Here is a 23,651-nt window from a genome sequence, read left to right on the forward strand (position 1 = left end):
CAAAACTTTTATGTTGAGGACTGCCTCAAATCCGTTTCTTCCGAAGATGAAGCCACTCGACTAGTTAGTCAGTTACGTGAGTTGCTAGCCCGTGGAGGATTCCGACTGACCAAGTGGTTAAGTAACTCTCGCATTGTGTTGAAGTCACTACCCCAGGCCGAGTGTGCAAAGGCTGTCACGTCCATGGACCTAGATAAGGAACTACTTCCTTCAGAGTGAGAATTGGGAGTACTTTGGAAGATTGAGACGGACACCTTTGGATTTGACACCAACCTAAACGAGAAACCTGATACCAGAAGAGGATTGCTGAGCGTCACAAGCTCAATATAAGACCCACTTTGATTTGTCAGCCCCTTCGTCCTATAGGCAAAGATGATCTTCCAGACACTCTGCCGCCTTAAGATAGGGTGGGATGACCCTATTCTCAGCACCATTCTCCACCTGTCCACAGTGAAGCCATTGTAAAGCGCGTTCTTCGTCGCTGCCTAGAATGCAAGAAGAGGAATGCAACCCCTGAAACCCAAGTGATGGCGGAACTGCCCAAGGATCGAGTAACCCATGGAGCAGCACCATTCAGTTACGTAAGTGTTGATTTCTTTGGCCCTTTCATGGTGAAAAGAGCCTGCAGTGAGTTGAAGCGATATGGTTGCTTATTCACTTGCCTCACCACTAGAGCCATCCAAATAGAGGTCTGCCAGAGCCTAGAGACGGATTCCTTCATAAACGCACTGCAGCGCTTTATAAGTCGCCGTGGACAGCCAGCCCAAATCCGCTCAGATAATGGGACCAACTTCGTAGGAGCTCAAGTGAACTTCGTCATGCTCTACAAAACTGGAATCAGCGCCAAATAGAAAGCTACCTGCACCAGCGAGAAGTCCAATGGATTTTTATTCCACCAGCCGCTTCGCACATGGGTGGAGTTTGGGGAAGACAGATACGAACCATTCGCTCTATCCTAGGAAGTCTCCTTCACAAGCAACTGACTGATGATGAAGGATTAAACACTCTGATGTGTATTGTTGAGAGAAAAGTAAACGGACATCCCATCACAAAGCTTTCAGATGATCCACAAGATGCCTCACCTCTCACACCCAACCACCTGTTACTCCTTCGATCTGGTCAAACCGTACCACCTGGACACTTCGATACCAAGGATCTCTATAAGAGACGCTGGCGCCAGGTCAGTTGGACAGTTCTGCAATATCCTTGCCGAATATCATTGTTCAAGTTGTTCTGTTAAATGTAACATGTACATTTAATTACCTACTGATATACATAATAATATTTTACTGTTGTTAACAATTTCTGTTGTGTTCTTAAAGACTACAATACTTTTTTGTGTGCAAATTGAACCGATACCTGAAGGGTAAACAAGTCAAAATGGGGGAAATGTCAGGTATAACACAACCCCATATGGACTGGGATGCAGTAGATCAATCTACTGCATTTAATAAATTCAAGGCCTACTGTGAGCTTGTGTTTCAAGGCCCCCTGTCCAAAAAGTCTGAACCCGAACGTGTCAATTACCTGCTGTTATGGTTGGGTCAAGCAGGTATTGACATCTTCAATACATGGAAAATTGAAGATAATGAAAAAAATGATCCGAAAGTCATAATGACTAAATTCGACAAACATTTTGAACCAAAGTCGAATTTCCGACTGAATCGCTTCAATTTGCAAAAGTTCAAGCGAACCGAGAAAGAATCGGTGGATGAATATATGACAAGATGCAAAATACAAGCTAAGCGTTGCAAATTCAGCACTGCTGAGTGTGAAGAGAGAGTCATCGAACATTAGTCATTGGTACTAAGATTAAGAAAATCCAAGAGATCTTGCTTGCAAAAGATGATTCACTCACTCTCGACCAAGCGATGGACTTGGCACGAACCAAAGAAGCTACCCTGCAACACATGCAAGAGCTACAACAAAGCGAAAAAGTGAATGTTGATGCAATGCGATACAAAAACAAAAGATCACCACCACGACCACAAGCAAATAACTGGGGCAAATGCGGTCTGCAGCACGCGAAAGCAAAATGCCCCGCACACGGCAGTACGTGCAGGTCCTGCAGCAAAGCCAACCATTGACAGAGCGTATGCAGATTTCACAAGCAAACACAGGACAAACCAACATATGGTACGCGTCCAAAATCCCGAAGTAGGAGTAGGGGTAGGCAGAAATACACACAAAGCAAAAATGTCAGTACAGTCAATCAAGGTGATGAACCTCAGATCCAAGACGCGTTAGACCAACTAAGTTTCGAGTCTATAAAGATAAATCATATTGGTCACATCATCACCAAACAAGATGGAGCTTATGCAATACTAGACATAAAGCTAGATGATAAATTTTTTTTTAAAAACTGCTGATCATGCGTGAAAATGTACCACTAATTCTGGACCTTCACCTTCATCTGGGTCTCTCTGACCACTTTGCTATTGTGGCTAAACTTCAACTTAATCAACCAGCTTCTCCCACCACAGTGATATCCACCCGTCGATTGAAGTCGATTAACATCGAAGACTTTCGCCATGACGTGGCATCGGCATTTACTCAAATCAACCTCGAGAGTGTCGACCTCGATTCCTGTGTTGGTAAATATCAGTCAGCACTTGGCGGTTTACTGGACAAGCATGCCCCCTTTCGCACCCGACATGTTCGAGTACGAACAGACAAACCGTGGTTCAATGAGGACATTCGTGCTGCCAGATGCACTCGACGACAACTTGAACGAAGATGGCGTCGTTCCAAGCTCGAAATCCACAGGCAGAACTACAGTATTCAGAGACGCATTGTGACTGAGTCAATCGGTAAAGCAAAAACTGCTTTTTATTCTTCTCAAATCAATGAGTGCTCAGGAGATAAGAGAAAACTGTTTTGCATTGTCAATAAATTGTTGAGTAAGAGTAAAAAGCCCATATTACCATCTTCTGAATCTGAAGCCACTCTAGCGACACCCTTTTCTAATTATTTCGTCAACAAAATTCTTACCATACGTAATGGTTTTTCTCCACAACTTAGTAATGACCCTTTGTGTTATTCGCATGAGGCACGTCTTACTGTTTTTCAGTCTGCCAGCGAAACTGAGGTTAAAAAGTTAGTTTTGAATTCCCCATCCAAGTTTTGTGAGCTCGACCCTATCCCAACTAGTCTGTTAAAGGATTGTATTGATGAAATTGTTCCCTTTATCACCAATATAGTAAATATGTCCTTCACCACTGGTACCTTTCCCAAGTCTCCTAAGGTTTCTTGTGTTCGTCCTCTGTTGAAAAAAGCTGGCTTAGACAAGGACATATTCAAGAACTACAGACCAGTCTCCAACCTATCATTTTTGGGTAAGACAATCGAAAGAATTGTGTCCTTAAGATTGTCTGCTGTGATGCGGAACAATGATCTCTTGGATACTTTTCAATCTGCTTATAGGCCTAATCACAGCACTGAGACTGCCCTGTTGCGTGTTCAAAATGATCTCTTGAATGCATTAGATCAGCAAAAGATCACTGCTCTTGTCCTCCTTGATTTAAGTGCAGCTTTCGACACTGTGGACCACACCATACTGCTGTCTAGACTTCATGATGTTGTTGGCCTGCGGGGCCAATAAATATTTTTGTGGGATAAAAGGAGTTGGCTAGAGTCCTGGGATGAATAAAAACCAGTCCCCCCTGGGTTCTGCCAATCACCGGTTCCACCACAAATAGTGTCAGGGGACGGTTTCGCCACTATACTATATTGTGGTTAACCCAGAAGTTCCACCTGTTGTCCATGCAGCCAGAAGATGCCCTGTCCAAATTAAAGATGACATAAAGACCGAATTGGATGACATGATCAAGTTAGGGGTAATAACACCCGTAACTGAACCTACAGATTGGGTTTCAAGCTTTTCATACTCACAGAATCCAAACGGTAGATGGCGCGTCTGTCTAGATCCAAAAGACTTAAACGCAGCTATAAAGCGCAGCCACCACCACACCTCCACATTAGAGGAGGTCACATACAAGTATGCTGGAAGTACAATCTTCTCCAAACTCGATGCCAGACATGGTTATTGTCAGTTTCCCTTGATCAAGAATCGAGCATGCTCACGACATTCAACAGTCCCTTTGGAAGATTTCGCTTCACTAGGCTTCCCTTTGGGCTATGTGTCAGTCAAGACATATTTCAACAGAAGATGGACCAAATCCTAGAGAAGTGTCCAGGCACAGTCGGCATAGCAGACGATGTTGGAGTCTTTGGCAAGACTGAGTCAGAGCATGATGAAAACCTACACAACCTAATGAAGATTGCACGAGAACATGGCCTTGTCTTCAACCTAGACAAGTGCGAGATCAAGAAACCACAGATCAAATTCTTCGGCATTGTCTACAGTGCTAAAGGAGCACACCCAGACCCAGAAAAAAATCAGGCCAATCGAGTCTATCACACCGCCGAAAAATACAAAGGAATTACAACAGTTCCTTGGCATTGCCACATACATGGCCCCATTCATACCCAACTTGTCGACACTTTCTTCTCCCTTCAGAGAGCTGATGAAGCAAGATCGTGAATACGATTGGCTACCAGTACATCAAATGTCATTTGACAATCAAGAAGGCCATTTGTGAAGAAGTCACCCTGGCTTCGACCCGAAGAAAGAAACCGTCCTACAAGTTGATGCCTCATTGGAAGGCCTTGGAGCAGCACTAATGCAAGACTCTAAACCAATCTGCTTCACATCCTAAGCGCTGACCGATACAGAGCAAAGATATGCCAACATTGAACGTGAGATGCTAGCCATAGTATATGCTTGCGAAAAATTCCACACATACGTATATGGCAAACCATTCACTGTCAAATCACATCACAAACCCCTAGAAATGATCCACATCAAAAACCTCAACGCAGTACCACCAAGACTGCAAAGACTTCTGCTAAGAATCAAAGGGTACGATGTGAAGATCAAATACAAGCCAGGCAAAGAAATGCTACTGGCAGATGCAATGTCACGTCTCCATCCACTACCGGGAGCACCGGTAGAGACAGAAGAAATACAAGTACACCATGTTCAATTCTCTGATCAAAAGGTGTCCATGCTGCAAGAAGCAACAAATGCTGATGCAGAACTCGCAGCCCTTCGCGAGATCATACAGAATGGATGGCCAGACAACCGACAGATGATTCCCAAACCACTACGGAAATACTGGGCATATCGGTACGAGCTGTCTATTGAGAATGGGCTCATAATGAAAGGCCAGAGGATCGTCATCCCCAAAGTGGAAAGACAAAACTTCCTCAACACCATACACGAAGCCCACCAAGGCATAATCAAATCCCAGCTCAGAGCAAAGACATGTGTCTTTTGGCACAACATCAATGATGACATTGAAGAGATGACAAGGTCGTGTGACATATGTCAATCCCATGGCAAATCACAAACATCAGAACCTATGAAACCACGTCTTACCCAACCGACCATGGCAGATAATAGCTGCCGACATCTTCTTCCTAGATGATGAGGAATACTTACTCATCGCTGACTACTATTCCAAATACACAATCTTGCGAAAAATACCAAAAGGTCACTCAAACAGCAACACCATTGTCTATCTGCTTAAAAACATATTTGCAGAACAAGGAATTCCTGAAACACTGATAAGTGACAATTGACCCCATTTCAACAGTGAAACTTTCCGCAACTTCTCCAACAACTGGAATTTCACAGATACCACATCATCTCCCAGATATCCTCAATCCAATGGGTTCATAGAAAGGAACATTCAGACAGTCAAACGCACCATCAAAAAGACAAAGCAGTCAAACACTGACATACAGAAGGCCTTGATGATTCTTAGGGCAACCCCTATTGATCACCACCTACCATCACCAGCTAAGTTGTTTTATGGCAGAAAAATACGAACAACATTGCCAACAAAAATACACAACAATGCAACAGACAAGGATGAGATACGTCAAAGATTCGAATCTAGACAAGAACAACAAAAGCAAAACTATGACAAGAACACCCACAAACTGGCTCCTCTATACAATGGACAACCCATATACATCCAGAACCAATCAAGCACGAAGAAACAATGGGTTCCTGGTACAGTACAAAGTAAGAGCACAGAACCTCGCTCATACAGTCCAAACGGAGAATGGTCAAACATTGCGACGAAACCGTCGTCAGTTGAAAGAAGGTGGGAAGAAAAGAGTTACCTTTGAACTCGAAGATTCCACAGAAGCCCCGGGAAAAGAACAAAACAGCCCACTGATCAAACAAACAACCAACGAACCAAACGTCACAACACAACCATACATAACGAGATCTGGTCGTGCAGTCAATAAACCAACTAAACTGAACCTGTAGACTTAACCCTAGCGTGCATAATAATTATGCAAATTTATGCGTAGAGCAGTGCTATGCGTATCTTTATTTAGCGTTAGCGTTAGTTGCAAGAGTTGATATTAGTGACCCTTATTGTTGCTACTGCTTAATAGTTCTAGTGTTGAAGTTTATTTGTTTAAAAGAATTGCAGCCAACTAAACAATAGCAGACCAGAGAAGCAGAATGTTTATACAAGCATGATTGTAACCTAAGAACTTTCTTCAGAAGAAGAGGGATGTAATGATATTGGACTATTTTACTTTGCGCATCAATACCCACTAATAATATGTAAACAAGTACATTGTTTTAACACTCTCGTCATGGAAGACTGACACGAAGATACACTTGAATAAATTGGCTGAACTATTCCGATGTCTTCATAACTTGTGTGCTTATTTACACACCCAAAATATAGGTTTTCCCGTCCAATTTCGCACTTAGTGCATGCAAAAGTAAAGATAGGTCATTCAATTCCGCACATAGTGCATGAGAAAGTATAAATAGGTCATTCAATTTCGCGGATAGGGCAGCCAAAATCACCAATCGGCATTCAAATTCGCTATGGGGCAGCCGAAATGGCCAATCGGCATTCAAATTCGCTACAGTGCAGCCAAAATGGCTAATTGGCATTCATAATCGCGTTAGGGCAACCAAATTCGCCAATCGGCATACGAATTCGTACATAGTGCAACCAAGTTCGCCCTTGAATCCCCCTCGAGCTAAGTTGGAGCATTCTATTTCGCCATAGGGCATCCAATTATACAATTTGTGCATCCAATTTAGCACATGTAATTTTTTTTCTATTTTTTTTATATAGCTTTCTCATGTTTATGTCTTCTTCCACTTTATGAGCTTGCTTTGTCTGTATTAAGTCGCCGAATACAAATCATATTTATCGGATGGCCCAAAGGCATATGAATCAACAGAGGGAAAATGTCCTTACATTTCCCTCTGTTAATTCATATGTTTTTGGTTTAATCTTTGTAAATGTTCCTTCTCAATGTATATTTTCTTGTGGTCATTTGCACCATCTCTTTAATTATATGCATTGACTAGAGACATAAATCATAGCATGTATACAATATCATGATTTTCTTCTTTCATATTGCATATGTACTTTTTGTGTTTTTTATCTTGTATCTGTTTTCATATGACTTTAATCATTTAAAACAATCACAACTTAAGACATTGATTACGGTTTTCTTCCCTTATAATAATTCTTTGTTGAACGTTTTATAATCTTTTTAAAACATAATTATAACTAAATGTATATACGAAATATGATATCGCAACTGCAGATGGTTATATTTACTAATCTTTGGTAGGAAATTTACATGTTAAAGTTCAAAGCTCAAAACTCAGTCATTTTTTCAGCCAAGAATGTTAATTGCGTAATGTCTGCCAATGTAAATTCTCAAGCTGCTGATAATTATATGTGGAAAGCAAAAGGTGAAATGCAAAGAATGCATTACCAAAGGAGATGAAAGAAATATATATACAATTTGCGCCAAGGCGCTGGTGAGGAACAAAATAACTTGCTCAATAAGCAGGCCAATGCTTCTATAATTTACATTTCACCTCTAGGAGACAAAACAAATACAACTATCGAAGCCCAGGCATCTGTAAAAAAATAATGTAAATTGTCCAGTGAAGTTTTTATGAATGGTCATTGGTGGCACACATATTGCAGGTTGGGAAAAATGCGCAAAGACTATTTGAATATGTATTACTATATACAAGTCATGTAAATACAGTGCTTAATTGAATGCACTAGTTATGAACATGAATACCCTATAGCGAAATTGAATGCTGTATCTTTAGTCACGTGTCCTTCCGTGCTAACTTGAATGCACTATGGCGAATCTGAATGCTGTTTTTACACTTTTGATTGCTCTATGGCGAATCTGAATGCCTATTATGAATTTTTGGCTGCCGTATAGTGATTTTGAATGACTGTTTTTCTTTTTTGACTGCCCTATGGCGATTTTGAATGACTACTTTGAATTTTTGATTGCCCTATAGCAAAATTGAATAAACTGTTTATACTCTTGCATGCACTAAGTGCAAAATTGGACGGGAAAACCTATATTACAAACCCGATGGTTGAAGGAATACCTCTCATCACTGCAGCACTGCCAGAAATGGCTACACCCGCAAAAAATCTTCAGGTTGGAGACCATGTTTTGATCCGTCACGAGAGCACCCCACGCAGCAAGTGGCCTTTGGGTCTTATTGTTGCCACGCACCCAGGGAAAGACAGATACGTCTGCTCCGTGCGAGTCAAAACCCAAGCCGGAGTGTATGTTAGACCGACCGACAAGATCTGTCTCTTTGAAGCCGAGTTGACACCACCAACTGCGACGACTGATACCAGCCAGGACGAGGACGATTATGATAACACTTAATTATTAGTGGAAGCTATTCAGCTTAAGTTTCCTTACATCTAGGAACTAGTCTTCTTCATCTTAAATCTGCTCAGTATTTTATAGGGAGATTTAGAGCACAACTGTCCTTGACTTTCATGAATGACACAATCAGATATGTCATCGGGGTCGGTACGTGTAGCGGACGTTGTGTATTATTTACCTTTTCTTATTATTTTTGTTTTTAATTAATACCATTTAAAAAATTAATCATCTCTAGGTTCAGAAAATATTTTATCCTCCTTATCTAGCTTAGACCATGTACATGTACAATTTAGATGTACAATTTAGTGTAAGATCCCTTGACCACAGTCCCCGATCCCTGTAAGACCTTGTTTTGCCCAACTCTGCCAGGCCTGGGTGGCGGTCCCCATAGCAACCTCCTTCAACTCCAGACCAGAACATTCCCTATGGCGCCATAATTCACCCTGTTAGGACACTGTCTGTGCATTGACCATAGTTTTAGCCCATTTTCCCATCATTCTGTTGCTAGTGTCACCTGTTTTCATACACCGTTAGTTTTACACACAGTTAGATTGTACACAGTTCAACACCCAACTTTGGCAACACCCCCAGCGTAGTAAGTACATAGTTTTTCTTCATTTATCTTATAGTTTAATTATTACTAGGTTTAATATCTAATTGTTTATTTCCTTTTTGTGTACCCAATTTACTTTATTCAACTATTTGTATTAGTTTATAATTTCCCCTTATATTCTGTTGTTTTTCAGCAAAACCTTCCTTCCTACTGCACTTCCTACCATACTTTCCTCCGTACTTCCGTACTTCATTACTTCCATCCCACATCTGTACATCAAAACCTCATTTCTGCAATTAATTTTACTTGATTGAACCGGAAATAAAGACTTAAAGGAAGCGTATATTGTACCATGGGACAATTTTCTTTACAACCATATGACAACGCAAGTCTATAGCTGTAGTCGGCTATACTCCCCTTACAACATGCCCTTCATCAGTAGCTTTCATCATATTGTGCAGCATTTCATCATCTGTGAACAAACTGCCCATTGTTTTTCCAAGTAACCCCTTCAGTAAATTAACAAATTCGCTTCTGTGACAAATTCCTTAAAAAATATGTTCATCTTGGGTTCACTTTTCCCAAACCAAACACCAGCTACAACTACATTTTCTCTTCTTAATCTAGGGGGCAGTTCGTTTATCATCAAATAGATGGGCCATAGAGAATATTTTGACGACTTGAAAACGGGCATACCATCACTATTAAAGGAATACGAAAAATTTGTTTCATTATCCAATGGCTGCCCAGGCTGAGACATTTTTTAAAAATATATCTCACCATCATATATATCCTCAATACCATCTTGCCTAAGTTTGTTACGTGCATATCGGTAGGAGAGATTTCTCGCAATATCTGGCAATTCAAAAAGAGATTTGATCTGAGACCTTAAATTTGTTGTCACAAAGAAAATTACCATTCAATAAATTCTGAACTAAACAAGGTCTCTCGCACTGAGGACAAGGAACGTTTTCTTGTCCAGCTCCTTCAAAGGTAGGCCTACAAACAAAACTATAGCAATACTGGCTATAAAAGTGAAAAGAAAACTTGAAAAGTCTGTTCTTGAACATTTTTTGGCACAGAAACCTCGTTGCAACAAGCACTGGTCTTCCAAACAGTTCATTAATGAGCTGTAACAGGCCAACCAGTGCTGCAGAGGAAAGGGCGTACCTCATCACAAAAGACATCACCATTAAAAGTGCTTCTGCACGGGTGGTTTCGACTCCTTCAGTTAGTTGATTGTTCAATGTTTCATCAACATTGAACACGCCATCCTCAACTTCTTCACCGCTGGATAACGAGCCATCTTCGCTACTGTAATCCGAGGGATCACTTGGATCATCACCGTCGCTTGCTAAGGAGTCTGCTTAACCCACCAGATGATGTAGCATCATTTCCATCACAGTTGTCTTGTGCGAAATCCTGTGTGAATGCAATTTTTTAAATATGCGTATGGGTGTACATAGCATGTAAACTCAATCCATTGTCAACTTGTACCATTGCAAATAACAGGAGATGTTTTGTGTATGTCATTGCATTGCTCACTTCATCATGGAGGAAGTCCAGTAGTTAAGCAAAATCTATGTTGCCAAGTCTAAAACAAACAAAAGGTTACATGTACCTCATGAATAATGCTACCAAAAGTGAAGGGGACGTGTGCATCCAAGATGCCATCCGTTTCCAGCATCTCTGATTCTGGTGATGAGGTTGGTGGAAAATCCTGAAGTGGAGAAGGGGTGCCAACCTACATTGTACAATAGAGGGTTAAAGATAAAGAAATGCTAAAATGTATGCTGTTGTAAAACTCATAACCTGCACTGTGAAAACATTTCAGATGAGTGAATGTACAAACATGCGGCAGTGATTTCACACTCGATCAGGTGTTGCGATTTGCTACTGATTAAAACGTTCCAATCACCATGCTCAGGGAATCTATGTATTAATGGCTGTCTAACTGGTTTCCAAACCCAAAGTTCCCTGATTGTCATGGGTTTAGACATGGTTTAGTAAATGAATGGCAGTTTAAAGATAACAAAAAAGGTACCAAAATTTCACAAGCAGCAGAAGCTAACAGTCGGAGAATTGCAGTTCGGGCAAATTAATGAACTGCTTGAGTGAGAGAAGTTGTACGAGAATTGAGGCTCCTTTAAAGCTTTTTTCACATATTGCCTTTAAGTTTAATTTTCAAAATTAAGGTCGGAACCAGATTTCAGGATCTTACTGTTAAATTACGAGTCAGTAACTTAAAAATTCATATGGTTCATGTGTTTAAACATGTGAAGTTCACAAACAAAGAAGTTCGTCGAGACAAACGTTTCCTTTTAATAAATACTTGGCAAAATTTTGCTAGGCCTAACCATGAAGCATTCGTTCATCAGAGATTTCTTAATTACAACATACATGTATGTAGGCCCGGCCAACTGAACGATCATGACGGCTGTTCCTTCCACTGTAACGTTAGTTGTTGCAACCACGTGAGGTGTGCATGCGGAACTAGAACTGGAAACTCTCGATTTATCCCAGTTTCCTTCCTCGGAATCCTGTAAAGTTTTCCATCTGTGTCGGGAAGAACGTGGAACCACAGATGATTCACGGTTGGGCTCTAAATAGCTTCTGTAGCGCTTGTGACTCCGACTAGATATGCCAGAACTGGCAAAAGCAGATGAGTAATCGGCCATTTTCTCATGGCCAGAGCCAAGTTGCATACCAGTCTAAAATTGTCTGATTCGTGATAATAGGAGCCAAGCACTTTAAACATGTACTATTTTGATTACCAAGGTAACCACATACATGTACATGTATGTAAAAATTCATTCTTGAAACTCATGAACTCTTCAAAGTACATTGTATTTTTTTGTACAGGGCCCCATAACCATGCTAATGGTTTGACTTTCAACTAGGAAAGTGCAATTAAGTAACCTAAAAATATGTTTGCCATTCTGAATATAATTACTGTACCACTATTATTTGTTTGTAGCACCAGTTCATTGTGTAAATATATGAATACAATTTAAGTTGATTAATAAAACTTCTTAGCCTTCTTTATATAATTTCAATTTGTCATCGATATAATTTACCTTTAATTTTCAGGAGATAAAGACAGATGTGTACGAGCAAAAATGGGGAAGAAAGGAAAGTGCAGCAAGTCAGGAAGGGGAAACAACCTTAGTATGTGTGTCGTATAACAAGGTGTTAATTCAATAATGCCAAAGTTTAGACAAGTTTTTCTTATGCATGTGTACCCATTCCACATGTGGAAATATGCACACGAAATATATCTTGATAATTTGGATATTATAGTACATGAACTTCTATTTTTAATTTCTTTATTACTAATTTGATTCACATATGAAATTCTTACATGACGTCTGACAATAAACTGAACAAATGCTCACCATTTTATCAACAGTGTTTGGCCAAGATGCACCGTCTAAGAAAAGAAAATCTGCTGAAGGAGACGGATCAAAGAATAAGAAGAAGGTTACACTGAGAACCGATCAAATGGATGTCGTCAAGTCATCGAGAAAGCAGATGCTGCAGGATATGGGATTGGACATCCCCAATGTTCTCCAGGCAAGTTCTTTGACTGAACAACCACCCTCTCACCCGAATGTAACCAAGCCCTCATCATCAACCAACGAACACCCATCCTCCAACCCCAATGTCACCAATCCCCCTTCAAAGACCAACGGACAACCATCGTCCTGCCCCAATGTCACCAAGCCCCCTTCATCGACCAACAGACAACCATTCTCCCACCCCAATGTCACCAATCCCCCTTCATCGACCAACAGACAACCATCCTCCTGCCCCAATGTCACCAATCCCCCTTCATCGACCAACAGACAACCATCCTCCCACCCCAATGTCACCAAGCCCTCTTCAACGACCAACAGACAACCATCTTCCCACCCTAATGTCACCAATCCCCCTTCAACGACCACCGGACAAACATCTTCCAATGAGATTTTTGCCCATTCTTCCACCTTGGCAACCCAACAACTTTTACCCCGGCGATCGTTCTACCAACCCTACCCTTCCACATTTCATCAGTCATCCTCGCCTCCATCCCTTTACCGGCCCTATGCGTCACGTTTTCATCCGTGTACTGGGACAATGTCGCAGTCATTCTTGCCTCCACCCCTTTATCCCTCTAATTCATCTTGTCTTCCAGAATCACCCTCCCCAATGGGGACTCCAACCCTTCATCACCCCTTTTCATCATCTCCTCCACGATCACCCTCCCCAATGACCATCGAGGAACCCACATTTGCTGAGCGCATCACCAGTCATCTTGTCACTAACGATGAAGAATTATCACATTTCGGTGACCAAGTACCAACCTGCTCCAATTTCAGATGTGCCAGAAATCGCAGACGGATCACAGAACTGGAGAAAGAAGTTCAAAGTCTGTCAATGGAATTAGGTATGTTTACAGTGCATGTATCATACATGTAAATTTTTTAAATTTTTGCAGTTAAATGTTTTTCTGAACTTGTTTGCAAAGTCTCTTGAGCATTATAGAACCTTAGTAACGTGGACAAATGTGCAAAAGACAAAAACACACAGATAAAAAGGAGTTTTGCCCCAATCAGAACACTAAACTCTTTTAGGCCAGTTATTTTTTTTTTATGTCACTGAATTGCACTATGACTTAATTTTGTTTCAGTGGAAAGTTCCCTAAAGTCATCGTTCATGAATCAGAGAGACAATTTGGCCATTAGTGAGAACCTGTCACATTGGAGAAAAAGACTGGTTTACAATTTTTAGTCTGAAAATAAAAGTAACCCGATCTCGAGCACGAGCAACACATACATTCGCTGTCGATGCATACATACATACATGTATAACATGCACTGCCAGTGTAACATGGTGGACAAAATACTGACAATGAAGCTGAAAACCTGACTTTTCGGGAAGCCACTGCAATAAGGTGCATAGCTCAGATGGACATTGATGGGTTTCGGATTCGACTCCCATATACTAACATGTTCTTTGCTCTAATTAAATAATTCATTGAAGTTATTTCCAGTCACTTTTCTTTCTTAAAGATAATACATATCATACACTTACAGCTGAACTAAGAGGAGGCCAACCACTGATACAGGAAGACGATGGCTACAGTCGCCCAAAAGCAGGCTTTGTCAGCAAAGAATTGGCAACACAGTATAAGGCACATCTGTGAACATGTGTTGCACCCGCACGGTTTCCCAAACTGGTACCTACGGCACATTAATTGTAGTCTCTGATTCTGAAATTAAAGGGCAGAGACACAGTGCTTGACTGTAATGTTCACTCGATCGAGACTCTGCCACAAGCGATTTTAATGAATAAATTCCACTTAATGAATAACATCAACAAATGTAATTTCATGTCTCCTGTGAAATCTTAAATTCATGGAACTCGATCCAAGAAAAATAAAATACAAAGACCTGATATGATTTCTAACAATAAAACAGAACTGGGTACATACCTGAAAAATTGAAGGGCAGAAACACAGCGTTTGATTGTAATGTGTAATGTTCACTTGATCAAGACTCTGCCACAAGTGACCAGGACAATCAAACAACACGCTGCCTGTCCACTCAGGCTGTACTGCTTTGAAGACTGGGGTGTACTAGAGGTCCAACTGTTTTATACATATAGTCTATATACACAAAATGGTTAAAAAAGCATAAGGACTGCTCCATTAATATTTTTAGGAAGTGTCCAATTTCCGTGACCTCTACACACATGTACAATGTACTTGTTTTGTTCATTCAGCAACTGTACTATATGTGATCAATGGCTCAATTATCTGTTTGTTAAATTCCTTCTAAAGATGGTGGAGCTAACCCCAGGAAGTTGTTTATATATCCATGCTGAGGATGACCGGATGCTGGTGGGCAAGGCAGATGGCAAGCAACAAGTTCGGAAGTTGTTTAGCTTGTTGTTCCCATCTGCATCTCTGTGCAGGGGTACTCTGTGTCCTGGGCCAAACCAGCTTGACCCCGAGTAATGGAAGCAATATTCGGTATGTCAATAATTTTGTTATGTGTCTGGTTCTCTTCGGGCTATAATACAATTTCATTTAGCCTAAAATACACCATGCAAAAAGGAAGAGCTTAATTACTTCTCTTCAAATCATGACAAACTGCATAATCTATGGTTTTCTGACATCTTGCAGTTTCTAAAATTTGTACAGCAGTGCTCTTTTTACTAATAATTGCCAGAAACACTCAAACACTTTCAAAATCATTGTAGATAGTAACTCTTCACGACAGAAATTGCACATCGTACTGCCATATTGCAATAGGCTGGTTCCGCGCAACCATTACCTTTGTGATTGTTAATTCAGGAGGTGTAATTCATGCTATTTTAGAATTAAGCATCGCAGACTTTGAACTACATTGTTAATATTCTAAACGTTGTGTTAATTTCCCCTACCCCGTATTTTGATTAAGTTTTTAAATTTATTTTATATTTGCAGCATATACTATGATGATACAAACTTCCAACGACTCAGTAGCAAAGGCCGAGGCAGACGGTGAATCAGAAACTGTCAGCCTACCGTGCCCATTCCAGGAAACAACCTTTGACAATTGGATAGGTTTAACTGTTACGTAACAAATACATGTAGAGGCATGATATTTTTCCTACTTAAGTAGGAATTCCTACTATTTTTCTCTCCTCGGTTCCTATTCATTCCTATGTATTGTTTATTTATGTTCCTGTTTTGTCATTCATTTCCTACTTTTTTCAAAGGGCTGGATCATGCCTGCTGTATTGACTATACTTTCACTCTTGACACAGTAAAACTGGCATCTTTGGGGATCTCTGGAGTGTAACACACAGAAAGCTCCAGGATCTCCTCAATGAGCTAGTTTTAATAAACTACGTGTAGGAATATTGTGCACCCATAAATATCAAATTTAAATATTAATTTGATACGGTTAAGGTGATTTTTACATAAAGTTGCCTTTTTGTATGTACGTGCATACTCACATTTTATTTAATCAAACAAATGTGCTATTTTATCTACCTCATCACATCTTTGTTACACTCTTTCATATATTTTTTTATTAAGCGTAACCATAACAGATATATTTAATCAAAAGTGCTATTTTATTTACCAAATCATACCACTTTTTTTTCTTTTATAGCCATTTGCAATATTGCAATATATTGTTCATGTATGTGTAATTCCCAAATTCACCAAGATTACATATATCTTGCCATTTTAAGTTCCAAATGTACCAATATGAACCAACTGTAAAATATGCAGTTTGGTGCAATATTGTTCATGTATGATTAATACCGGCCAAAATCCACCAAGGTTTCATATTTCTTGCCATTTTATGCTCCAAATGTACAAAGATTAACCAATTGTAAAATATGCGGTTTGATGCAAAACGTAAGGTTTTCCTTATTATGAGTTGTGTGAACTTCAGTTAAAAAGAATAGGTTTTCCACAATATGTGTTTATTACATGTGCAAGATGATACATGTATTGTTTATAGTTTTAAATGTGTTTTTTTTATCAAAACAAATGTGCTATTTTATCTACCTCATTGCATCTTTGTTACACTCTTTCATATATTTTTATTAAGCGTCCCCATAACAGATACATTCAATCAAAGGTACTATTTTATCCAACTCATCATGCCGCACATTTAATTGTTTATTTTTTCATTGCCACTTGCAATATTGACTGACTGCTTGGTGATGACAACTATTGTACCTGTATGTGTAATAGTGAAATTTACCAAGATTACATTTTTATTGCCATTTTGTGTTCCATATTTGACAAGATGCAATTAACCTATTGGAAAATGTGCAGAATTACATGTAGTTCAAAAGAAAAGGTTTTCCACTAGATGTGATCGTACATTAACTTTCAATTGATACACTTTTGTGTGTGTGAGATGACTGTGTTAATACATTTACAATTAATATGTACTGAAGTCTTTCATGCCATTTGTGTCTCTTTAATTTAATACACCTCAGCCACATGTATTACTCTACAGTTCAACCATGGAATATATTAAACCTGTTCTTGCCCACTAAAGGATAACATTTTTATTTATGAATTTTTTGTATTTATATGCCTACGTGAAGTCTACACTTGAATTATTCAATTAAGTGACTAGACATTGCTTAATTTGGTGCAACATTGACATAACTTTGAATACACCATTAATATGGGCACCAATACTGCACCAATATCTGCCCATGTACGAAGAAGAGGGCAGTTGGCGAAGAAGAGGGCAGCACCAGTCTTCCAAGCAGCCACACATACAGTCCAGGAAATGACACAGGCATGTCAGAGTCAGGACTGTATGGCCAAGACTCGCAGCATGAAACGGCGTTATAGGGATGCAGAAGCAAAAATTGCTGTGTTTGAGGCAGAGGTCACGCGGGCCCGAAATGATGCTGCAGAGTACCAGAATCTGAACAAGGAACTAAAACTCAACTGCTGAAAGCGCTGAGGAAAAATAAAGAAAGGTAAGGCCAAACAAACCAAAACAAAATGGTTTGTTTACAGTAATCTACCTACCTGAAAATTTTGCGGCTGACTAAAATCTTTGAAGTAAGCAATTTGACCTAAATTGGTTACCTTAAACTTTTTGTTACCTATTTGGCAGTATTTTTTTTTTAAAAAGAACACTTTTGTAAATATTTCACACAAACGTTTTCTTTCCAACTTGAGACAAGTATTTTGTTTTCCGTCGCTAAGAATGTATATGCTTTAGGGAAATAATGTCCATTTGTATTTTTCATTCCTTCCTTACATTTAAGACAAGGTTCAGAGAACAACTCTGGAATCTGAGAAGACTGAGGCTTGTAGTGTACATGTAGATGGTGTGCAAGGGAAAGAAGGCCCAAAGTATATTGAGGAGGATGGGAAGGTCATCTTTTATTCTTCAAACATGTTTGTATTTGGCAGCATGTTTTAAAGACTATCTCTGAAGAGAAACGAGTTTCTCTTATTTCAGCAGTATAAATAAGGACATTTATGGAAGTGTCCAAACCAAATGCAGTAGGGTTTATCTTCAAAGCCCATCTAAAGTTACACGTAGTTTAACATTAAGGTGTTTCTGTGCCTGCTGCAACATGAATTCCTAAAACATGCAAAGGTTGTGCTCTGTTACAGTTAAGAGGAAAACACCCACACAATATATGAAGGGCCGTCATAACCCCGCAAAATCAGAGAATTTTTTTTCATCCTTGGAGATTCTCTGTCATGTCTGTGAAGATAATACTGATCAAGTTCATGTGCTTACACATTTCTTTGATAGAGGTTAAACAAAACAAACAATGCATACATTTATATGGTACTCTTATGCCGAAAGAACTCTCTCCTGACCCAAAGACTCCTGTATGACTCCCAGGCATACATTCATTAAACAGTAACAGAGAAAATGTTAACACATTGCAGTACGGGCACAGACGCTTGGTACATGTTGTACTGTTGTGAAACTAACAAAGTGCTCCTTCACCTGACAGATGTTATACATTTCTGAATTGTGACCAACCATGTTGAAACATGATACGAAATAGACATCTATTTTCTTCTGCTTCTCCATAGATCTCTCCGGGGGCCGGCATCTCCCTCACCGGTCGCCAATGGAGTGCAATTAGCAGTTAGCCAAAGCAATCACTGTTTTTGAAGGGCCTGTCAGTAGCCGTGTGGGGCACTGAGGTCCTAAAAGACCGCTCCGTTGAGGGGAAAGTTTGTCCCCGCTGCAAGGATCAACGAGAAGCAAAAGCCCCTCTTAGTCCGGACAAACTGAAGGCAATGAAAGGTATACCGTACTACATGCACATTGTTATGCTTTTGAACTTGTTTGTTAGAAGGGGCTACGTCATTGATGTCATAGGTCAGATAGTAATGTGTGCAAGCAACATTATGAAATAAGAGGAATCCTGCACTCTAAAAACGGATTGGTTGAAAAACTGCCAATGTAATTGGTTGACCCCATATTGGTTGTTTTTAACCAATATATTGGTTAACTAGTTGTCCACCAACCAATCACATTGGTTGAGCAATAAACCAATCCTTTAACCAATACATTGGTCAAAAGTAACCAACATGCTGGTTGCTCAGTAACCAATTACATTGGTTGAGCAATGCACCAATCCTTTAACCAATATATTGGTTAATGGTGACCAATGTGTTGGTTGCTCAGTAAACAATCACATTGGTTGAGCAATCAACCAATCCTTTAACCAATACATTGGTCAATAGCGACCAATATGTTGGTTGCTCGGCAACCAATCACATTGGTTAAGCAATAAACCAATTCTTTAACCAATACAATGGTCAATAGCGACCAATATGTTGGTTGCTCGGCAACCAATCACATTGGTTGAGCAATAAACCAATCCATTAACCAATATGTTGCTGCTCGGCAACCAATCACATTGGTTGAGTAACGAATCAATGCTTATTGATTGATATTGGTCACAGTTTGTAACAAATATGTTGGTTTTCAAGCAGCCAATCACATTGGGCCAGCATTGAACCAATCTTCAATGGTTGAAATTGGAATAATGTCCAACAGGAAGCCAACAATCTCATTGGTTCAGCAACGAAGCAATCCTGAATATTTCATTTCGGACATGAACAATCCTTATCGAGATTAACCAATGTATTGCGGTAACCAATCACATTGGTTCAACCTATGGTTCAACATATCAACCAATTCATATTGGTCCGGTTGCCTACGGAAGGACCAAATCCACTTTTTTGGGGGTGCAAGATGACCAGTGTTCCAGATTCTCACAGGAATTCCAAAGGGAAGTAGAACATAATTGTGTAAAAAATGTTTGTCAATAATAAGAGATTTAATGGCAAACTAGGAATTGAAATTCCAATTCTGTTTGTCAAAGATGTCAAACACTTAATTTACTGCATTTACACTGAAATGACCATTCATAAAAGTGGAATGTCCCTGAGCCACGCATGCAATTTCAAAATATTGCTACTAGTACCAAACTGCTACCTGTGTTCCTTGCCCCATATGCCTCGACAATCCGCTGCTTGCTGGGATCTGTTTTAGGTAAGAATTTTTCTTTTATCTTGGCATAATTTGCAGGTTGATTTACTTTGATGAAAGCTTAGACTTTTTTGTTTACTGGCTTAAAAGACTGTTTTTGGGGGGCTTGAAGGAAGTTAGTAATTTTTGCAGTTTTGCTGAAAGCATTGTTCAACTTTTTCATTGTGTGAACATTACTGTGGTCACTGAAAATTGACCATGTTCTGGTTCTGGAGTGTGGATATATTTCTTGATTTTTCTTTGGAATTGTATGTTATGTTACTTCAATAGCTCTAGTTTCAGAGAGTGTATAATGCATTGATTATTTTCCTAGTGGTTTTTGTATACAAGTTATTTGTTTTTAGTTGGGACCCATGTAAAGTGTTTACTGCTACATATCTTCACTGCATATTTTTTCTTAGCGTTTTGTTTATTTAATTATGTATGTGTATCTCAGATTGTATGATGAGGACTTCCAGCTCCTCTTCAAGGAACAGGCTGGCAATTTCACAGCAAGGTGGGAGATGGTACGTGGCACCAAAGCTTTTGAAACAAATACAGCTAGACTGCTGCGATGACACAGCTGTGCGCCTTGTAGCAGCTCTAGCTGAATAATCTTGTACGTGGCCAAGACGATGATGAAGAGGAAGCTGACTACTGTAGCGTTTTCTTCCATATAATTATAGCTTAATTTGTTACCTTTTAACCCCTCGTACATAGCCCCCAGCAACAGTCCAGTGTTGGGTAAAAGTTATGACCCTATGGTATCAATCGCCCTAATTGATTGATTACTATTACTGAGCCAAGCCCCACTTTTATTACTTTGTCCCTCTTACCACATTTTATCACCTAGCCACAAAGTGCATTAGTACATGTACATTCCTTTGGTCTCTAGTTTTTATTGCATTTAAATTGGATAGTCGGCCCCACCTTACTTATTAGATTCTTCACTCACTCTCCTTTATTACTTTCTTTGCTCACTCTTCTTTCAACCATCAAACGAGACACATGTCTCCGAATTCTCTCTTGTAATTACGGTAGTCTAGTTGTTCGATTGTTAGAATAAAATCGCTGTACGACCAACATCGTGTGTATTCCATTATTCCATCAACCAAACCCCAAACTACTACCCATCCCCGGGTGAGTTTTGCCCTCTTTATTCAGCTGACGATTTTTTGGCATAATAATTTTGTAAACATTGTAGGAAATGTTGCCGTCCACCGTGCACCTACTGTATGTGAATGCCATGGATAGCCATGGGATAGCCTGGTCATAGTGGCCATTACACTGATCGTGTAGGTTGCACATTTGTAAGACTGGAACTTCTCTTGTCAGATGGGCCCTCGAGAGGGACTACAGCAGTATACTTGCTGGACATCTCTTGAAGGAAGTTTGTCATTTTTTGTGGTATGACTGCCATCTAGTGCTGTTATTAAAGCATTGATCTATGCACTCTGCTTTATTATTCCATGACTGCTTCTTTGCAGAGGACATAGCTGCAACACTGCTTGTCATGCTGCCGATGCTATACACAAGAACAGTGTCTACTGCGAAGGTGAAAAGTGGAAGCCAAGCATAGCTGCAAGGTATGTTACCATTGAAGATAACTTTGTTTTATGAGGTTTTGGAAAGAATGCATGTGACATGTTAAATGCCGCCATGAAGCATGGACAGGGTAACCAATAATACACATCAATCTGCATGGAATTGAAAACTTGCGGTACTTTATCTGAAAGGAAAAGTCTCAGGACCTAATTTTAGCATAGTTAATGCTTTGCAAGTTGCTATTTATTTGTTGCTTCTACAATGTACATGATATTTTTCATATGTGAAGCTTGCTGACTGAAAACATGCACATATTTCAACAGTTGCGAGTTTCAAATTTGATGATATTGTTACGAACCCAGAATGCTTGATTATGGAAATCTAGCGCCCTCTGGATTCACTCTGTCCATGAAGTACACAATCTTCTTGTTGTCTTTTATAGTTCCTATATTTTACCCATTTATCGTAAATTGCCAACTTGCACTTTTATTCCCAGGGTCTCTTACCAAGCACAGCGCATGATGCAATACCACGCGCGCTACTGTATGCATTATTCATGTAGCGATGTACATGTGCGCGACTGACCACACCTCCCTTTGCCCCAGCGAGCTAAGTTCCTTTCCCCATAGCATGCGTGCTTTGGCGTACTCCGAGAGACTGCTCAGCGGCACGGAGCATTTCTCTCCCCCGTGTGTTACCCATGAACACTAACTGGAGTTCTCGGTCCAGTTTTCCAGTACCGTACTTAGCTCCAGGGAATGGAATGTTACCCTTGCGTGGTCGCGTAGCTGGGCGTGGTAAGACATCCTGCGGTGTCAATAACCTGTGACACAGTAACCTTTTAGCTTGTCACTCACTCCATCAAGGTTGCTCGTGATGTTGTGTAAACACTTTTGCACTCTGATCTAACTATTTGCACACATCTCTCTCTGTATTTGCACACTTCTCTCTCCATGTTTTCCCTTATGTAAATGCACACGTTTCTAGTCTCTTGCACTAGGCACTCTTAGTAAATCATGTGACTAGTCATGTGACCCTTAGACATGGAAGATTACTATTGGTTAATTCCTAAATCAGTGCTCATGCATTATTTAATCCCGAGACTTCTACTGCCTATAAATACCGGAGGTTTTCCTCACTTTCGGCAGTGCGGCGAACCACGAAACCAATGTAGCGCCAACGAACCCTAAACCCAAAGTTGTGCGGCGAACTTATATGTTGTGCGGAAAATCGTATGATGTGCGACGAACTCGACTCTGACAGACCGATTGTTGTGCGACTCTAGTCACTACGAAGCATCGGCCTCCCTTGGTGGTTGAGGCGCGATGAAGTAATAGTGTAATCACTAGTACTAGTGTTATTATGAAGCATCCTTCTCCTAGATCCCTCGAGGAGTGTGTAGAAGCTGGTGAAATAGTAATACACTAGAAACCCTATAGGTTGATGAAATCTAACAAAGTTATGTAAAGTGATGAGATGAATAAATCAGTGTATTGATATGTGTGACTGTCACCCCAAAGCTCTGTTTCCCTCCAACTTATTGAATTATTGTTGACTCTAATAAATGTTTCATGAACTACTATTAGGGAACGCAACAATATAATGAACCTTGCTTTTCAGTGTGGAACAGACCTTGCCAGCTATATCCAGAGGAGGGACGAGGAATTGCAACAAGAGGGGAGCAACTCTCAAGACATACCGTGGACCATTTCTTCAGTTCTTTAATGAGGTGACAGTGGCAAAGCTGATTCAAGATGACCATTTAT

General features: G+C 40.0%; 1 pseudogene; it reads left to right on the forward strand.

Moving 5' to 3' along the window:
* Nucleotides 1–17,502: 17,502 nt before the first annotated feature.
* Nucleotides 17,503–23,610, forward strand: LOC119735841 (annotated as a pseudogene).
* Nucleotides 23,611–23,651: the final 41 nt, after the last annotated feature.

This window comes from Patiria miniata, unplaced genomic scaffold (genome assembly GCF_015706575.1).
Source record: "Patiria miniata isolate m_02_andy unplaced genomic scaffold, ASM1570657v1 HiC_scaffold_29, whole genome shotgun sequence".
Lineage (NCBI taxonomy): Eukaryota > Metazoa > Echinodermata > Asteroidea > Valvatida > Asterinidae > Patiria > Patiria miniata.